Source organism: Mustela lutreola, chromosome 7 (genome assembly GCF_030435805.1).
Source record: "Mustela lutreola isolate mMusLut2 chromosome 7, mMusLut2.pri, whole genome shotgun sequence".
In the NCBI taxonomy this organism is placed as follows: Eukaryota; Metazoa; Chordata; class Mammalia; order Carnivora; family Mustelidae; genus Mustela; species Mustela lutreola.
In genome coordinates, this window is record NC_081296.1 from 67899272 (window position 1) to 67916342 (window position 17071).

A 17071-nucleotide genomic window follows, 5' to 3' on the forward strand; every position below is an offset into this window, starting at 1 on the left:
AAAGGCTGATAGTTCCATTGTAGACAAACACTCTTGCTTTTTTTTTCTTTCCAGTATCCACAAAGGCACTCAACAGGCACTTCCTAAATGCATGCTCCATGAAGAAAGGTTAAGCAGTTTCCCCAAGACCACACAGATGAACAAGTGGGAAAAGGGGCACTGAAAGTGCCTGTTATATGGAGTCACACTCCCATAATTACTCAAACTCCCAGCCCAAGAACCTGGCTTTCAAGGGGACATGAAAGGAACACCCCGGAGGTAAGAGCCAGGAAATCGGGAGAGGTGCTTTTCCCGGCATGCTCTGCAGCACACTGAGGGGCGCCAGACGTATCCCGGCGTGCATCGGGGAGCGCCCAAGGGCGATGGTTCCCGGCTCCTGGAGAGGCACGCGAAGTTAAACCGGTAGGTGTGAGCTTACTTAGTTTTGAGACCCAGCTTTCTCGTTTCCCCTTTATGAATGTAACCCCAAAGCGGCAAAAAAAAGTAGGTTTTCTAACTACCCTCCCTTTCCGCGTGCGGACGACTTTCGGCGCCGCTTCGAGCACGGTGCCAGGTGATTAGCGGTTAGGGGCGGGCCTGAGGTGAACACGTGACCAAACCTGGCAGCCAATGACTAGCCGGGTGGTCCGGCAGCGCGAGGATTCCAGGACCCGTGAGCTGAGCGGCGCGTGGGCCCGTTCCGGTCGGCCTTGGCAGGTACGCGCAGGCGCTTTGATTGCCACGCGCCCCGTTAGTCCTCACGCGCCCGGTGGCGTGTACTTGGCGCGAGGTGTTAAGAGTCTGTTTGGGTGTTTTTGTTGGGGGGGGGATTAGAGAGGGGGCCGTGGCGTCACGTGGACGCCACAGCCAATCGCGGGCTGAGGCGCACCCACAGCTTTCCCCGGCGCCCCGGGGTGCGACGTGTTCAATGAGGTTCGGCTCAGCCCTCACGGTCTGAGCTCTTTTTCGAAGCGCCTGTGCGGCCTGTAAAATCTGGCCACGGGTTTTCGTGGCGTCCTGCTCCGCTGTGAGCACGGACGACAAGTTCTCGGCAAAATGGCTGCTGGAAAGAGTCGCCTAGCAGGGGGAGCGCTGGGGCCGCGTGAAGGTCACATGACGAGGTTGGCAGCGCGTGCTGCTGGCGCGGGGAAGGGGGAGCGGGGTAGGGGAGAGGCGTGGTCAGTCACGTGCCGTCGACTGCGCTGATCCGTGGTTTTCTCCAGTGTCCTTGCGGCAGCGTGATCGGTCTGCTTTTGCTCCTCCCACCTCGAAGCGTGGCAGTCGTCGGCGAGAGGCTGTGTTTGTTGGTGTGGTGGAGTGAGCTGTGGTCTGGGAATTAGAAGACCTGGGGTCTAGGCCTTTGGCTATTTTTGTAATGAGCAAGTCCTTTTGCTGCTCTTGGCCTCCGTATTCTTATTTGTGTTAGTTAGGTGTAAGATTTTTTTTAAGGCCTCCTTGTGTTATGTGACCTCTAACTAATCCCAGTGTCATGCAGATAACAAAAGAGTAAGGAACAAAATGAGACAAGCCTGTCTCCCCACAGAAAGAAAAAAAAAAAAACCCACACTGTATCCCTCCGCCCCCATCATTACAGTGATGTGGAAAACCTGGAGATAATTTCTTAGAATAATCTGGGCCTATCAGTCTATATTTATTGATCGCATTTATATTCTGCCTTTGCACTCTCGTTTGAAAACTATTGTGGAGAGGACAATAGTCTCCATGTGTTTCCTGAATAGAAAGCAAGAAATAAATAGTTTTGTCTATTAACTGTGGATCTGGGGGAACAAGTCGTTAGAGGAGATTTGCTGATGCTCTATAAGGCTGTGACTAGAAGGACCTAGAAGTTGTCCTCTCCACTGGGTGGCCAGTATTGATATAACTTTTTGAGGCTTCCTTGCCGCTGACCTTTGATGTTTTTCATGGGTTCCTGCTGCCAGCTCTAGCCATTCATTTTGTCAAGGGTTAGGGCTTTCGTGAAATGAAGCAGGCATTGATTATGTATTCTTCATATCATGTGTGTGCTACCCTTTGATGTATCTTAAAGGGCCTTTGAATTTTGTGAGAGCACAACCTGGAGAGCATTTTTTGAGTAAGCATTGTAACAGTAGTTACTTTTGAACAATTATGTTAAAATCTTTCTAGCTTAATATTTTATGTCTTAATTCGTTTAGTTTTGTTAACAGATCTGTGAGGTAAGTAAAATTATTTCCATTTTACCAAAGAGGAAAATACAGAGAAATTAAGTAACTTTAACTTGCATTAGCTCATGTGGCTGATAATTTTACATGATTCCAACCATAATGCCTTTTGAAAATTTGACAGAATGATTCCAAAATTTATTTGGAAGAATGAATCTGTAAAGTAAGAAAAGTTCTGAAAGAGTAAAGTGTGTATGTATGTATGTGTGTGTGTGCAACTTCTACTAGTGAGTATATAAGTAAAGCTGTAATAAAACAATGAGTAGTAATTTTGGATTATACAGAGCATTGGTACAGAATAATAAATTTAGAAATATGTAAAGCTAATAATTATTATAAAGTTTTTTTTTGTTTTTATTTATTTATTTATTTATTTTTATTATTTATTTATTTATTTATTTGACAGAGAGAGATTACAAGTAGACAGAAAGGCAGGCAGAGAGAGAGGAGGAAGCAGGCTCCCCGCTGAGCAGAGAGCCCGATGCGGGACTCGATCCCAGGACCCTGAGATCATGACCTGAGCCGAAGGCAGCGGCCTAACCCACTGAGCCACCCAGGCGCCCCTATAAAGTTTTTTTTTTTTTTTTTTTAAGATTTTATTTATTTATTTGTCAGAGAGAGAGAGAGGGAGAGAGAGAGAGAGCGCGCGCACAGGCAGAGTGGCAGGCAAGAGTCAGAGGGAGAAGCAGGCTCCCTGTGGAGCAAGGAGCCTGATGTGGTACTCGATCCCAGGGCACTGGGATCATGACCTGAGCCAAAGGCAGCTGCTTAACCAACTGAGCCACCCAGGCATCCCTATAAAGGTGGTTTTTCACACTAGTTGAGAGAGAATTTCAAAGTTATGTTGGAACAATTGGCTAACCATTTGAAAAGTAATAATAAAATGGAATCCTACCTTAAAATGTAGGTAAAATAAAGTCCAAGTGAATTAAATAAGTAGTTAAATATAAGATATGAGGGGCGCCTGGGTGGCTCAGTGGTTTGGGCTGCTGCCTTTGGCTCGGGTCATGATCTCAGGGTCCTGGGATCGAGCCCCGCATCGGGCTCCCTGCGCCGCAGGAAGCCTGCTTCCCTCTCTCTCTCTCTCTGTCTGCCTCTCTGCCTACTTGTGATCTCTGTCTATCAAATAAATAAATAAAATCTTTAAAAAAAAATAAATATAGGGCGCCTGGGTGGCTCAGTGGGTTAAGCCGCTGCCTTCGGCTCAGGTCATGATCTCAGAGTTCTGGGATCGAGTCCCGCATCGGGCTCTCTGCTCAGCAGAGAGCCTGCTTCCCTCTCTCTCTCTGGCTGCCTCTCCGTCTACTTGTGATTTCTCTCTGTCAAATTAATAAATAAAAAAATCTTTAAAAAAAAAAAATAAAAAAAAAAAAAAATAAATATAAGATATGAGGTCAGCAGGCACCTGGCTGCCTCATTTGGTAGAGTATGCCACTCTTGAGCTCAGGGTTGTAAATTTAAGCCCCATTTTGGGCATAGAGGTTATTTAAAAATACAATCTTTAAAAAAATGTGAAGGCAGAAAATGACCAGTTTAAAAAAATGGGTACACATTTTTTCAGTCTTGAAATGGGATGAGCTGTTCTAAGCATGACTGTAAAAGCAGAATCCATAAAGGCAGATATTGTTTGAATTACTGCATAAAACAACCTGTAATTGGCAAAAACATCATAAAGTTGAAAGAGATTAATTCGGTTAGTACTTAACATATTTACTGAGTGCTTACTAGTGCTAGGCAATTTTTCAGGTGTAGGGCATCCAGTGATGAGCAATGCCAGGAAGATTGTGGGGGAGGGGAAGTTGCACCACGTGTTGTACTTAAAAGTTTAATGACTTTAATATCTAGTAGATGGGCTAAAGATATGTGAATAGGTAGATAACATACACAGAGAAAGAAAAATAACCAGTAAGGATACAGATTATTTTTCATTTATGAATAACCCCCCCCCCCGCCCGCAAGTCTGGCACTTTTGACTTTTGTATATACATAATAAAGTATTAATATTGTAATGGCATAGGAGTGAGGAAATTGGCTAATACACTGCTGTTCGTGGATATTTACTTGTGAACATCCTATTTGAAGGACATTTTGGTTATATGTATTGAAAGCATTCAAAACCTATATGCCCCTTGACTCAGCAGCTTTTCTTGGTTAAGGCACTAATTCGTAAGTTTGGAAATATGTTTATTAAACTGTTATTTTTGTAGTATTTTTTAGTAATAGCTAAAACTTGGAAAAACTTAAATGTTAAGTAATAAGGGGTTGGTTAAATAAATATGATACTTTTATAGAGGATAATACCTTGTAGCTAGTAGGTATAATATAGATTTCTAATAATTATTTGGAAATCATATTATATTTTGTCAAGTAAAATGTGTAGGAAGATTGCATTTTTGTAGGACTGTACATATATGTCTAAACATTTACATAAAAGTCTACATTTACTTCAAATGTAAACTAATGGTGATTTTATTTGAGTGGCAGGGTTTTTGGATGAATTTAATTAAAAAACAAACATTATTATTTTTAAAGATCTTATTTATTTATTTGACAGAGAGAGAGACAGATAGCAAGAGAGGGAATACAAGCAGGGAGTGTGAGAGAGGGAGAAGCAGGCTTCCTGCTGAGCAGGGATATTGGCTCCATTCCAGGATCCTGGGATCCTGACCTCAGTCAAAGGCAGACTCTTAAAAGACTGAGCACCCAGGTGACCGCCCTTTTTTTTTTTTTTTTTTTTAAAGATTTTTATTTATTTGACAGAGAGATAGAACACAAGCAGGGGAAGCAGCAGGCAGAGGGAGGGGTAGGTTCGTGGCCTAGCAGGGAGCCTGATGTGGGATTTGATCCCAGGACCTTGGGATCATGACCTGAGCTGAAGGCAGATGTCCAACTGACTGAGCCACCTACATGACCCTAATGTCCTTTTTCTCTTCCAGGATCCCATCCAGGATACCACAATATTTCTTTTTGTTTTTTTACATGTACTAATGCTGAGTGGCTTAGTTGTTAGGTGTCTGCCTTGAGCTCAGGTCATGATCCCAGGGTCCTGGGATCAAGCCCTGCAATCAGGCTCCCTGCTTAGTTGAGGGGACTGCTTCTCTCTCTCCCTCTACCTGCTATTCTGCCTTCTTGTAGACTCTCTCTTTCTCTGTCAAATAAATAAATAAGTAAATAAATCTTTAAATGTATGAATGCTTTATTTTTATTTTTTTTAAAGTTAAAAAAAAAAAATTCCAGTTAGTTGGGGTGCCTGGCTGGCTCATTTGGCAAAACATGCAGCTTTTGATCTTGGGGTTGTGAGTTTGAGCCCCACAGTGGTTGTAGAGATTACTTAAAAATAAAATGTTAGGGCGTTGGGGTGGCTCGGTGGGTTAAAGCCTCTGCCTTTGGCTCAGGTCATGATCCCAGGGTCCTGGGATCGAGCCCTGCATCGGGCTCTCTGCTTAGTGGGGAGCCTGCTTCCTCCTCTCTGTCTTTTTGCCTGCCTCTCTGACTACTTGTGATCTCTGTCAGATAGATAAATGAAATCTTAAAAAAAATTAAAAAATAAATAAAATCTTTAAAAAATTCCATTTAGTTAATATACAGTGTAATATTAGTTTCAGTTGTACAATATAATGATTTAGTACTTCGATATATCACCTGAAGCTCATCACAACAAGCTCATTTTTTAAATTAACATATATTAGCCCCAGGGGTACAGGTCTGTGAATTGCCAGGTTTACACACTTCACAGCATTCACCATAGCACATAATTTCCCCTATGTCCATAACCTAACCACCCTTCCTGTCTTTTTTTTTTTTTTTTAAAACAAGTACACTCCTTAATCCCCATAACTTATCCCCATCCCCCCACCTCCCTCCCTCCTGGTATCCATCAGCTTGTTCTCTGTAGTTGGGAGTTTGTTTCTTGGCTTGCCTGCCCCGCCCCCTTTTCCCCCCCTTTGCTAATTTTTTCCCCCTTAATATTTATTTAAGTAATTTCTATATCCAGGGTGGGGCTCAGACTCATTCCCGAGATCAAGAGTTGCATGCTCCACAGACTGAGCCAGCCAGACACCCCTCATTTGTTGTTTCTTAAATTCTTTTTTTTTTTAAAGATTTTATTTATTTATTTGGCAGACAGAGACCACAAGTAGACAGAGAGGCAAGCAGAGAGAGAGGAGGAAACAGGCTCCCCGCTGAGCAGACAGCCCCTTACAGGGCTGGATCCCAGGACCCTGAGATCATGACCTGAGCCGAAGGCAGCGGCTTAACCCACTGAGCCACCTGAGTGCCCCTGTTGTTTCTTAAATTCTACATATGAGTGAAATCATACAGTATTTGCCTTTCTCTGGCTTATTCCACTTAACATTTTACTCTCTAGCTGTATCCATGTTGTTGCAAATGGCAAGATTTCATTCTTCTTTTATGACTAATATTCCATGGTGTGTGTGTATAACACATCTTCTTTATCCATTTATCAGTTGATGGATTCTTGGGCTGTTTCCATAATTTGACTATTGTAGATAATGCTTCTATACTAATGCCCTATTAAAGGGTGAAATTTCACCCTTTAATAGGGGAAGAAAAGGAAGTGAGGTAGGGAAAAGTGATAACAAACAAGGGATGTGTTATCAAGATGGCTATAGCTTCATTGCAAACAAAGCTGGTTGCTTCATCTTCCAAGGCATCTCCAGAGAGTTCATATGAAGCTATTGCCTTTCAGAACTGTCTGTTACACAGCCAGAATACTTTTGGTAATTATGTCCCTTTGGGATCTTCTTGGTTATAATAGTTTCTCAGATTCTTTCTTGGCATATGAACATTTAATATATCAGGTTTTCACCTTCAAAACTTATGATCTTGGTCTTTCTTTCTTGTCTTTGTGTAAGGCCAAAAGAGAGATGTTGGTTACTTTGATAACCTCAAAGTGAACTCCAGGAATGTCACTGATAGCATGATCTTTACAACCAAATCCAGCAATTAGAACCTCATCACATTCCTGAGTAAAATCCAGACAACCATCATTGGGTACAAAAACTGATTTTTTGCTATTCTTTTTTTTTTTTTTTAAGATTTTATTTATTTATTTGACAGAGAGAAATCACAAGTAGGCAGAGCAGAAGGCAGAGAGAGAGGGGGAAGCAGACTTTCTTCTGAGTAGAGAGCCTGATGTGGGGCTTGATCCCAGGACCCTGAGATCATGATCTGAGCCAAAGGCAGAGGCTTAACCCATTGAGCCATCCAGGTGCCCCCTTTTTTTGCAATTCTTGATCAGCCGAACCCTGACACACTTCCTGATGGCAAAATTGGCTGTTTGGCTTCAACTCCCACTTTTCCCAGCACAATTCCCTTTGCATGGGAAACACCTCCAGAATTGTTGGTCTTCAGGTTTGTGCCCAAATGTGCTTTCTTGTGCTGTTTAACATGTCACTTCTGATCTCTGTGGCTACAGAACTTCCTTGCAGTATGAAGACTGCAGCGCTTGCTCATCCTGCCAGTGCCACGCACCTGACAAGAGAGCTCAGACTTTACTTTTGATAACCTTGCCAATTTTGAGGAGTACTGGTCAGTATTTTGTAACATGTCCCTCAGTTGGGATTTAATATTTTTCTCATTAGTAGACTGGGATTAGAGTATATACTATCAACATGACTTGTTGCTCTTGGTGTTGATCTTCGTCACCTGCCTGTGAATTTGTTGTATAAATGTTTGCTTTTTTATGGTTTTCTTTTTCTTTACTTTTTTTGGTAAAAAGACTATTTATTTATTTATTTAACAGAGAGAGAGAGAGAGAGAGAGAGAGAGATACCACAAGTAGGCAGAGAGGCAGGCAGAGAGAGAGGGGTTGGCAGGCTCCCCAGTGAGCAGAGAGCCCGGTGCAGGTCTTGATCCCAGGACCCTGAGTTCATGACCTGAGCCGAAGGCAGAGGCTTAACCCAGTGAGCCACTTTAAAAAAAAAAGGACACCTGGGTGGCTCAGTGGGTTAAGCGGCTGCCTTTGGTTCAGGTCATGATCCCAGCGTCCTGGGATTGAGTCCCACATTGGGCTCCTTGCTTGGCAGGGAGCCTGCTTCTCCCTCTGCCTCTGCCTGCCACTCTGTCTGCCTGTGCTCTTGCTCTTTCTCTCTCTCTCTGACAAATAAATAAACACGCACACACACACACACACACACACAAACACACGCAAACCCCAAATAAAACCAAGGATGCCTGGGTGGCTCAGTTGGTTAAGTGTCTGCCTTTGTCTGTGGTCGTGGTCGCAGTTGTAGGATCGAGTCCCATGTTGGGCCTCTTGCTCAGTGGGGAGCCTGCTTCTCCATCTGTCTGCTGCTCGCCCGCTCCCCTGCTTGTGGTCTCTCTCTGATAAATAAATAAGTAAAATCTTAAACCCCAAAACTTGAGTTACTTGCAATATAAAAAATATTTGTTGTAACTTTCTTGGCATGTCAGTCCATCTTTATCAATAGCATTTATGATCAGCAGTACACTGAAAATTCTGATTATATAGAAAGAGGATAATGGAAGTTATAGTCAAAAACTACTGGCCAAGTTGCTGACAGGGCTAATTATAGGCAAGGAATTAAAGGCATTAATATAGTATAGCTTGTTTTAATAGTCTAGCTATTTAGCTATTTAGTCTAGCTAGTTTAGCTCTGTTCTAGGAAGAAAACCCTGGTAATCATGAGTTAGATATAAATCCAAAAGTAGGGAAGCAAATTCAGTTATGCACAACAGGATAAAAATATAAATAAGATAGATTAGACCAATTAGGCAAATTTGTTCATTCAACTACAAATAATTGATGAACCGTATTGGATGCCAGGTAGGAACCAGGGCTCAGGATTGAGCAGTGAATAAGACAAAGTCCCTGTTCTCATGGAATTTACCCTCTAGTAAATAAAGAATAAACTAATAAGTAATATGATTTCAGATATTACTTAAGTGATGTGAAGAAAGTAGTATGAGAGGATAGTGAGTGGTGTGGTAGGTTTGGTGGTTCTTTTAGATAGGTTGTCAGGTAAGGTTTCTCTGAGGTAACTCTTGAGCATAAAGAGACCTGAATGATAAAAGAGTGTGCCAGGCCAACGTGGTGCATTTCAAGTGGGGGAGAGAGAGTACTAATGCAAAGACTCTGGGGAGAGAATCAGTTTGCAATTTTCAAGGAAGTGAAAAAGGCTAGGGTCCTGTAGTTTGGAGATTGCTGGGTAATAATTGGATGTGTTAGGAAATGATACTGGGTAGTTGATGATCTCAGATGGTATAGAGTCTCGTAGACTAGAAAGGCTTTGGATTGCATTCTAAGTGTGATGGGATTCATTGAATAGTTTTATGAAGAAAAAATGATACAGTCACATTTAAGTTTTTTTTTTTTTTTTAAAGATTTTATTTATTTATTTGACAGAGAGAAATCACAAGTAGGCAGAGAGGCAGGCAGAGAGAGAAGGGGAAGCAGGCAGGCAGAGAGAGAAGGGGAAGCAGGCTCCCCACTGAGCAGAGAGTCTGACGCGGGGCTCGATCCCAGGACCCCGAGATCATGACTTGAGCTGAAGGCAGTGGCTTAACCCACTGAGCCACCCAGGCGCCCCTATTTATGTATTTATTTTAAAGATTTTATTTGAGAGAGAAAGAGAACATGAGCCGGGGGGAGGGAGTGGAGCAGAGGGAGAGGGAGAAGCAGACTCACCATTGAGCAAGGAGCCTGATGCAGGACTCGATTCCAAGACCCTGAGATCACGATCCGAGCTGAAGGCAGCGGCTTAACCCACTGAGCCATCCCTTAGGCATCCCTAAGTTTTTTTTTTTTAATTTGTTTTTTAAATTTATCTTTTAAAAAGATCACTTTGAGTGCTGTAGAGACAAGAGGGGCCGTAGGAGACCATTTAGGAAGTCACTGGAATTGAAGGCAGAAGTATGGTGGCTTGGATCAGGGAGGCAGTGATGGAGGCAGTGAGAAGCGATCCGATTCAAGGTATATTTTGAAGGTAGAACCAATAGAGTTTGCTGATAGCTTAGTTGGAGGCGAGGGAAAGAAGGAATTAAAGATGATAACAAGGATTTTAGCTAGAGTAACTGGTGCCACATACAGAGATGCAAACTGGAAGGAGCTAGATAGGGATTTAAACTGAAGAGTTTATTTTTATTTATTTTTAAAAGATTTTATTTTTATTTATTTATTTGAGAGAGGGAGAGGATGAGAGAGAGAGAAAGAGAAAATGAGAGAGGAAAGGTCAGAGGGAGAAGCAGGCTCCCCGCTGAGCAAGGAGCCTGGTGTGGGACTCGGTCCTGCAACTCCAGGAGCATCACCTGAGCTGAAGGCAGTTGTTTAACCTCGGTGCCCCTTTTATTTATTTTTAAAGACTTATTTTTAGAGAGAGAGAGTGGGAGGGGAGGGGCAGAGGCAGAGAATCTCAAGCAGACTGCCCACTGAGCGTGCAGGGGAGGAGGGCACTTGGGGGAGAGGAAGAAAGAGCATCTTTCTTTCTTTCTTTTTTTTTTTTTTTTTTTTTTAAAGATTCCATTTTATTTATCAGAGAGAGAGAGGGGGAGAGAGCAAGCACAGGCAGACAGAATGGCAGGCAGAGGCAGAGGGAGAAGCAGGCTCCCCGCCGAGCAAGGAGCCCGATGTGGGACTCGATCCCAGGACGCTGGGATCATGACCTGAGCCGAAGGCAGCTGCCCAACCAACTGAGCCACCCAGGCATCCCTCTTTCTTTCTTTTTTAAGAGAGAGCATATTAAGCAGGCTTGATCTCAGTGTCCCTGAGATCCTGACCTGAGCCAAAATCAAGAGTCAGATGCTTAACCTACTGAGCCACCCACCCCCGGTGCCCCTAAAATGAAGAGTTTTATTGGTTAATGTTGGGTTTGAGATACCACTAGATATATAGGAATAACCATTGAGTAGCAGTTGACTGTTTAAGTCTGGAGCTCAGAAAAAGTCAAAACTGTGCCTATAAGACACATTTGGGATATCATCAGTATGTTGTGTTTTAAAACCATGGGTCTGGTAAGATGAGGAAGTAAAGAGGGCCAACGACTGAGCCCTGAGACTCAGTTGAAAGCATGGACAGAGGAATGGTTTACACTTAGATTTCTTTTGTATCTGCATCAGCACAGTATTTAGAGCTGTGTCTATATGGCATAATATGAAATCATGCCTTTGAGATGATTTTAATATGGCCTAGGCTCTTGCTTTTATGTGAACGGATTCTTCGGGTTTTTGTTACTGTCTGCTTCAGGATTTCTACTTTGTGTCCATTACCTGGGGGCATAAATTCCAACTTTCATAGCTTTCATACCAGACCCATTGTTGTCTAACTCTACCCTACCTCTTTATCCTCTATTTCTCATGCCCAGTGTGCTCTGCTTGTGAACAGCTGTGCGTTTGCCAGGATTATTCTTTCTCCCCCTCTTCTTGCTCTTTGCCTCAAACTCCTCCTCAAGTCTTCAATGTCCAGCTTAGATTTGGTATTTAATTTCCCCAAATTTCCACAGGTAGAAATTGACTCCTCACTGTATGGTACTCCCTCAGCTCTTTTGGTAGTACTTTAGTTTATAGCAGAATACAAAGTCACTTGATATTTTGACTGGTTTTCTTTTTCATTTGTTTGTCCAGTGCTTAGCATGTGGTAGATGTTCAATCATAATACTTTGAAAAAGTTTAGAAGTTTGGTTTTGGCAGAGTAAATAATTATACCTAGATCTTATACAATCATATGGACTGGTAGTTGAGATTTTTAGGATCTTAATAGTGAATTTTTGGTTTTTAATGATATTCATTGTGATAGAATTTAGCTAATACAAAGTTTAATGAAATGATGCAGTTAGGGGTCTTAGTTTAGAGATATCTTAGGAATGTTTTAATCTTTAGGCCTGAATAATGCTTATTTCATTGGAGGCAAGCTATTATAATAGATTTTTCCTTCACTTGCCTACTTTTCCACCCACCTTCTCAGTAGTCAGGAATTCTATTTTAACATTAGATGTGTACTTTGAGCTCTTTGCTGGAGAAGAAACCTAATGTAATAAATCCAGTAGAATCAGCAGTACTCACCCCAGGAATGTCCTTTAAACTGTTGGGTAGAAGGAGGCTTAATGGTGTGAATTGTAGGTGTGAGGGTTTCAGTATGTGAGCTCAAACTAGGATTAATTATTTTGTCATTCAATTGTAAGTATGTATCGAGCACCTACTATATATGGGCACTCTATGAGGTGCTGTGGGGGACACACAAAAGAAATAAAAGACATGGTTCCCTGCACATGAATTCCCGACAGTTTAGTGGAAGAACTGAAACAGAACATTAAAAGGAATTTAATCTTAACAAACAGTGTATCATGAAGTGCAGAGTACTGTGGTATAAATCAAGGACTTTGCATTTCTTTAAACACATAATTATATTCTCAGGGTTACATGTAGTCTTATCTTGCATCAGTTTTCAACATTTTGACTTGGTTTTCAAGCTGTGCATTTTCTTCTATCTTTTAACATTTTTGCTTTCATTGAGATACTGATTTGGGGTGCCTGGGTGGCTCACTGGATTAAGCCTCTGCCTTTGGTTCAGGTCATGATCTCAGGGTCCTGCGATCGAGCCCCGCATCGGGCTCTCTGCTCAGCAAGGAGCCTGCTTCCCTCTCTCTCTCTCTGCCTGCTGCTCTGCCTACTTGTGATCTCTGTCAAAAAAAAAAAAAAAAAAAAAGATTAATTTGGCTATTTGTTCAATGTGATGAAAGCCCTATGTAGGAACGAGAGTGCCCTGCCAGAACTTGAATTCATTTTTTTTTTTTTTTAAGATTTTATTTATTTACTTGATAGACAGAGACTCCAAGTAGGCAGAGAGGCAGGCAGAGAGAGAAAGAGGAAGAAGCAGGCTCCCCGTGGAGCAGAAAGCCCAATGTGGGACTCGATCCCAGGATCCTGAGATCATGACCTGAGCCGAAGGCAGAGGCTTCAACCCACTGAGCCACCCAGGTGCCCCCAGAACTTGAATTCAAATATTTTATTCTTTTATGTCTGTAAAGCAAATATGTAATTTGAAAATGCAGAATGTCATTTATCCTTTGCAAGTATGACAGAGGTATGCTTTCATAGTTTTACTATGTGTGGGTTTTCCTAGACATTCTACCTAGGGGTGGGGAAGAAGAGTACAGAACATGAAAAACAAATGTGTGCATATGAATAGGAGTTTAAAAATACTGAGTTTTGCATTTGGGTTATTAAAGCAGCTTTATAATTCAGATTTGAAGATTTGAAAACATGGGTAAGCACAAAGAAGGAGGTAACAATTTTTTTTTTTAAGATTTTAAGTAATTTCTATACACATCATGGAGCTTGAAGTCACAATCAAGAGTTACATGTTTGAATGAGCCATCCAGGTACCCCAGGAGATAAAAATTTTTAATATGTTATGTTAACCTTATTGATATGCTTCTAGGGCTTTTTTAAAATTTAAATTTTAGTTTTATTTATTTTTTAAGACCTTGTTTTTTATTTTTTTTTATTTTTTTTATTTTATTTTTTTTTTTTTAAAGATTTTATTTATTTATTTGACAGAGAGAAATTACAAGTACACTGAGAGTCAGACAGAGAGAGAGAGAGAAGGAAGCAGGCTCCCTGCCGAGCAGAGAGCCCGATGCGGGACTCGATCCCAGGACCCTGAGATCATGACCTGAGCCGAAGGCAGCGGCTTAACCCACTGAGCCACCCAGGCGCCCAAGACCTTGTTTTTTAGTGGGAGGTTTTGTTCTTTTAGTCCACGAATAGCTCAGATACCTTTAAAAGCAAGTGGATAATTGTCTTTACATGAAGTTTATCTGAATTACTTTCTACACAGTTCTTCAGTGGCTTCTCATAGTAAATGGAATCAAGTTGAGACAAGTTCAGGTTCCTTAGCTTAGCTCATAAAGCCCATTACCTTATGGTCTCATCATTTGCCATGTGTCTCCCTCATAGAGATCTTTGATGTAGCCATACTAAATGGACTACTTTCAGGCCTCTAGACAAGGGGTTGGCAGACTTTTTCTGTAAAGGGGAAGCTAGTAAATATTTTAAGTTTTGTAGGCTTTATTTCTGTCATAACTATTCAACTCTGCTGTGGTAGCATGAAAGCAGCTGTAGACATTATGTAAACAAATGATTATGGCTGTGTTCCAGGGAAACTATTCATGGACACTGAAATTGGAATTCCATATAATTCTTGAATGTCATAAAATTTTATTTTAATTTTTTTTTTAGAAGTTTAAGCAATCTCTACATCTGATGTGGGGCTCGAACCCGAGACCCCGAGATCAAGGGTCACATGTTCTTTCAGCTGAGCCAAGCAGGCACCCCTATTTTAACTTTTTTTCAGCTTTATATTTTAGCTTTTTTTTTTCCACATTAAAAATGTGAAAACCACTCTTAATTTATGGGCTTTACAAAAACCTGTGGCAGAATATGGATTATGGGGTTATTGTGTGCTGACCCCTGCTCTAAACTACCATATTTGCTTTGCCTCTGTCGTATTCAGTACCCCCCACCTCCCATTTCCTTTTCTAGTATGACTGTCTTGCTCAAAACTACCTTAGATGGCATCGTCTTAGGGAAGTCAGAATTTGTTTTAGATCTTTTTTTTCTATTGTTTGGAAGTATTCTGTCCAAACCTCTATCAATGTGCTTATATAGCAGTATTTTTTAAAATTGGAGTAAAATAATGTGTAAAGCATATCATTGTAACCATTTTTTTTTTTTTTTATTTGTTAGAGAGAGAGAGAGATACAGAGTGCAAGCACAGGCAGACAGAGTGGCAGGCTAGAGGCAGAGGGAGAAGCAGGCTCCCCGCCGAGCAAGGAGCCCGATGTGGGACTCGATCCCAGGACGCTGGGATCATGACCTGAGCCGAAGGCAGCTGCTTAACCAACTGAGCCACCCAGGCGTCCCTCATTGTAACCATTTTTAAGAAAAGATTTATTTTAGGGGAAGAGAAATGAGTGCACAAGTCGGAGGGGCAGAGGGAGAGGGAGAGAGAATCTCAAGCAAACTCTGCAATCAGTGGGGAGCAGGTCAAGGGGCTCAATCTCACCACTCTGAGATTACAACCTGAGCCAAAACTAGAGTTGGACACTTAACTGTGCCCCCAGGAACTCCCACTGTAACCATTTTTAAGAGTACTGATCTTTGACACTAAGTACATTCACAGAATTGTGCAACTGGTTACCACCATCCATCTCTAGAATTTTCATCTTTCCAAGCTGAAACACTGTACTCAGAAAATACTAGCTTACTATTCTCTCACTCCAGTTCCTGGCAACTACATTTTACTTTCTGTCTACGAATTTGACTACTCTAAGTACCTCACACAGTGGAGTCATGCAAAATACTTGTCCTTTTGGAACTGGCTTATTTCATTTAGCCTATATCTTCAAGGTTCATCCATATTGTAGCATGTATTAGAATTTCTTTTTTAATGCTGAATAATACAACATTGTATGTATATATCACATTTTTTGGTTTATTTTGTTATCTGTTGATGAGTACTTTGATTGCTTCCACCTTTTGTTTATTGTGAGTAATGCTGCTGTGGATGTGGATATACAGATATCTCTTTGAGTCTCTGCTTTCAAGTCTTTTGAGTATATATCTAGAAGTAGACTTGCTGGATCACATGGTGATTCTGTAGTTTTTTGAGGAACGACAGTGGTTGCATCTTTATAATGCTGAATTTTTTAATACTTTTTGAGGATAATTTTAGATTTATAGAGAAGTTGCAAAGACTATATATAGAGTTTCTGTATATGCCTCATCCAATTTCTCCTCATGTTAACATCTTATATTACTATGGCACTTTTGTCCAAACTAAGATACCAATGTTGGTACATCATTGTTAGTAATTTCTGGACTTTATTTGGATTTCATTAGTTTTTCCACTAATGTCCTTATTCTGTTCCAGGATCTAATTGAGGATACTACATTACATTTAATGTAAATATTTTTTATTGTACTTTACATAGAATAGGGTACATAACAAAAGGAGATTTTTTTGAGTGAATTAATCATCTTTTAATTTTTTTCCATTTTTGTGGGATGTTTATTAATCTTCCTTTAGATTTGGTTAGCTGACTTATTTTCCCTTATATCCTTTCTTCTCTCTTCCTCTGCCATCTGTTTCCAAGGTCCATTACAGTTTTTTTCAGTTTTTTTGAGGAAAAGTAACCATGGTATATGTGGCAAAAACCACTAACTACTCATATTTGCCTTCTCTTTCTTTGGGCATGTAGTCAGAATCCCCCAGTCTCTATTGTAGTTTGGTTAGATGCATGAATTATTTTCTCTAGTGGAAGTGGGCCTGACCTCCTTCATGTGTTCCAGTTTTATCAGCCTCCCCTGGCTATCTGGGCCGCAATATCCGGGACAGCCTCGGAAGCCTTGTATATACCAAAAGATTCAGCTCCAAAAATTCCTGGGGAATTGGGAAATTGTTAGAATAGAGGTTCACTGTCTTCTGTAATAAGCCATTATTTACCCCTTTAGTCACTGTTCATGGATAACTTTGATAAAAACAAAAACCAATTAAAGATACTGGTAAAGTGGGGCACCTGGGTGGCTCAGTAGGTTAAAGCCTCTGCCTTCAGCTCAGGTCACGATCCCAGGGTCCTGGGATCGAGCCCTGCATTGGGCTCTCTGCTCAGCAGGGAGCCTGCTTCCTCCTCTCTCTCTCTGCTCGCCTCTCTACCTACTTGTGATTTCTTGTGATTTCTGTCAAATAAATAAATAAAATCTTTAAAAAAAAAAAGATACTGGTAAAGAATAAGGAAAAAAACCCTGTCAGTTTCTGATTATCCTTTACAAAGCCACAAAAGTTGATCAGTCATTTTTTGCTAAATATATCTGATGACAAAGAGCTTATCACTTTTCCTTGTACCGACATGAAA

At 41.2% G+C, this 17071-nt stretch overlaps 1 protein-coding gene and 1 pseudogene across 2 annotated transcripts in view; one reads left to right on the forward strand and one right to left on the reverse strand.

Moving 5' to 3' along the window:
- Window positions 1-326: 326 nt before the first annotated feature.
- Window positions 327-17071, forward strand: part of MGA (MAX dimerization protein MGA) — a 170479-nt gene continuing 153734 nt past the window's right edge. Inside the window, exon 1 of one of the 2 annotated variants that reach the window (XM_059181225.1) lies at window positions 327-402. The gene's annotated coding sequence lies outside the window, so the exon portion shown is untranslated. Of the gene's footprint in view, window positions 403-595; window positions 697-17071 lie in introns of those variants that run through there. The other variant, XM_059181221.1, reaches the window with a different exon arrangement.
- LOC131837171 (small ribosomal subunit protein uS12-like) lies at window positions 6942-7655 on the reverse strand (annotated as a pseudogene).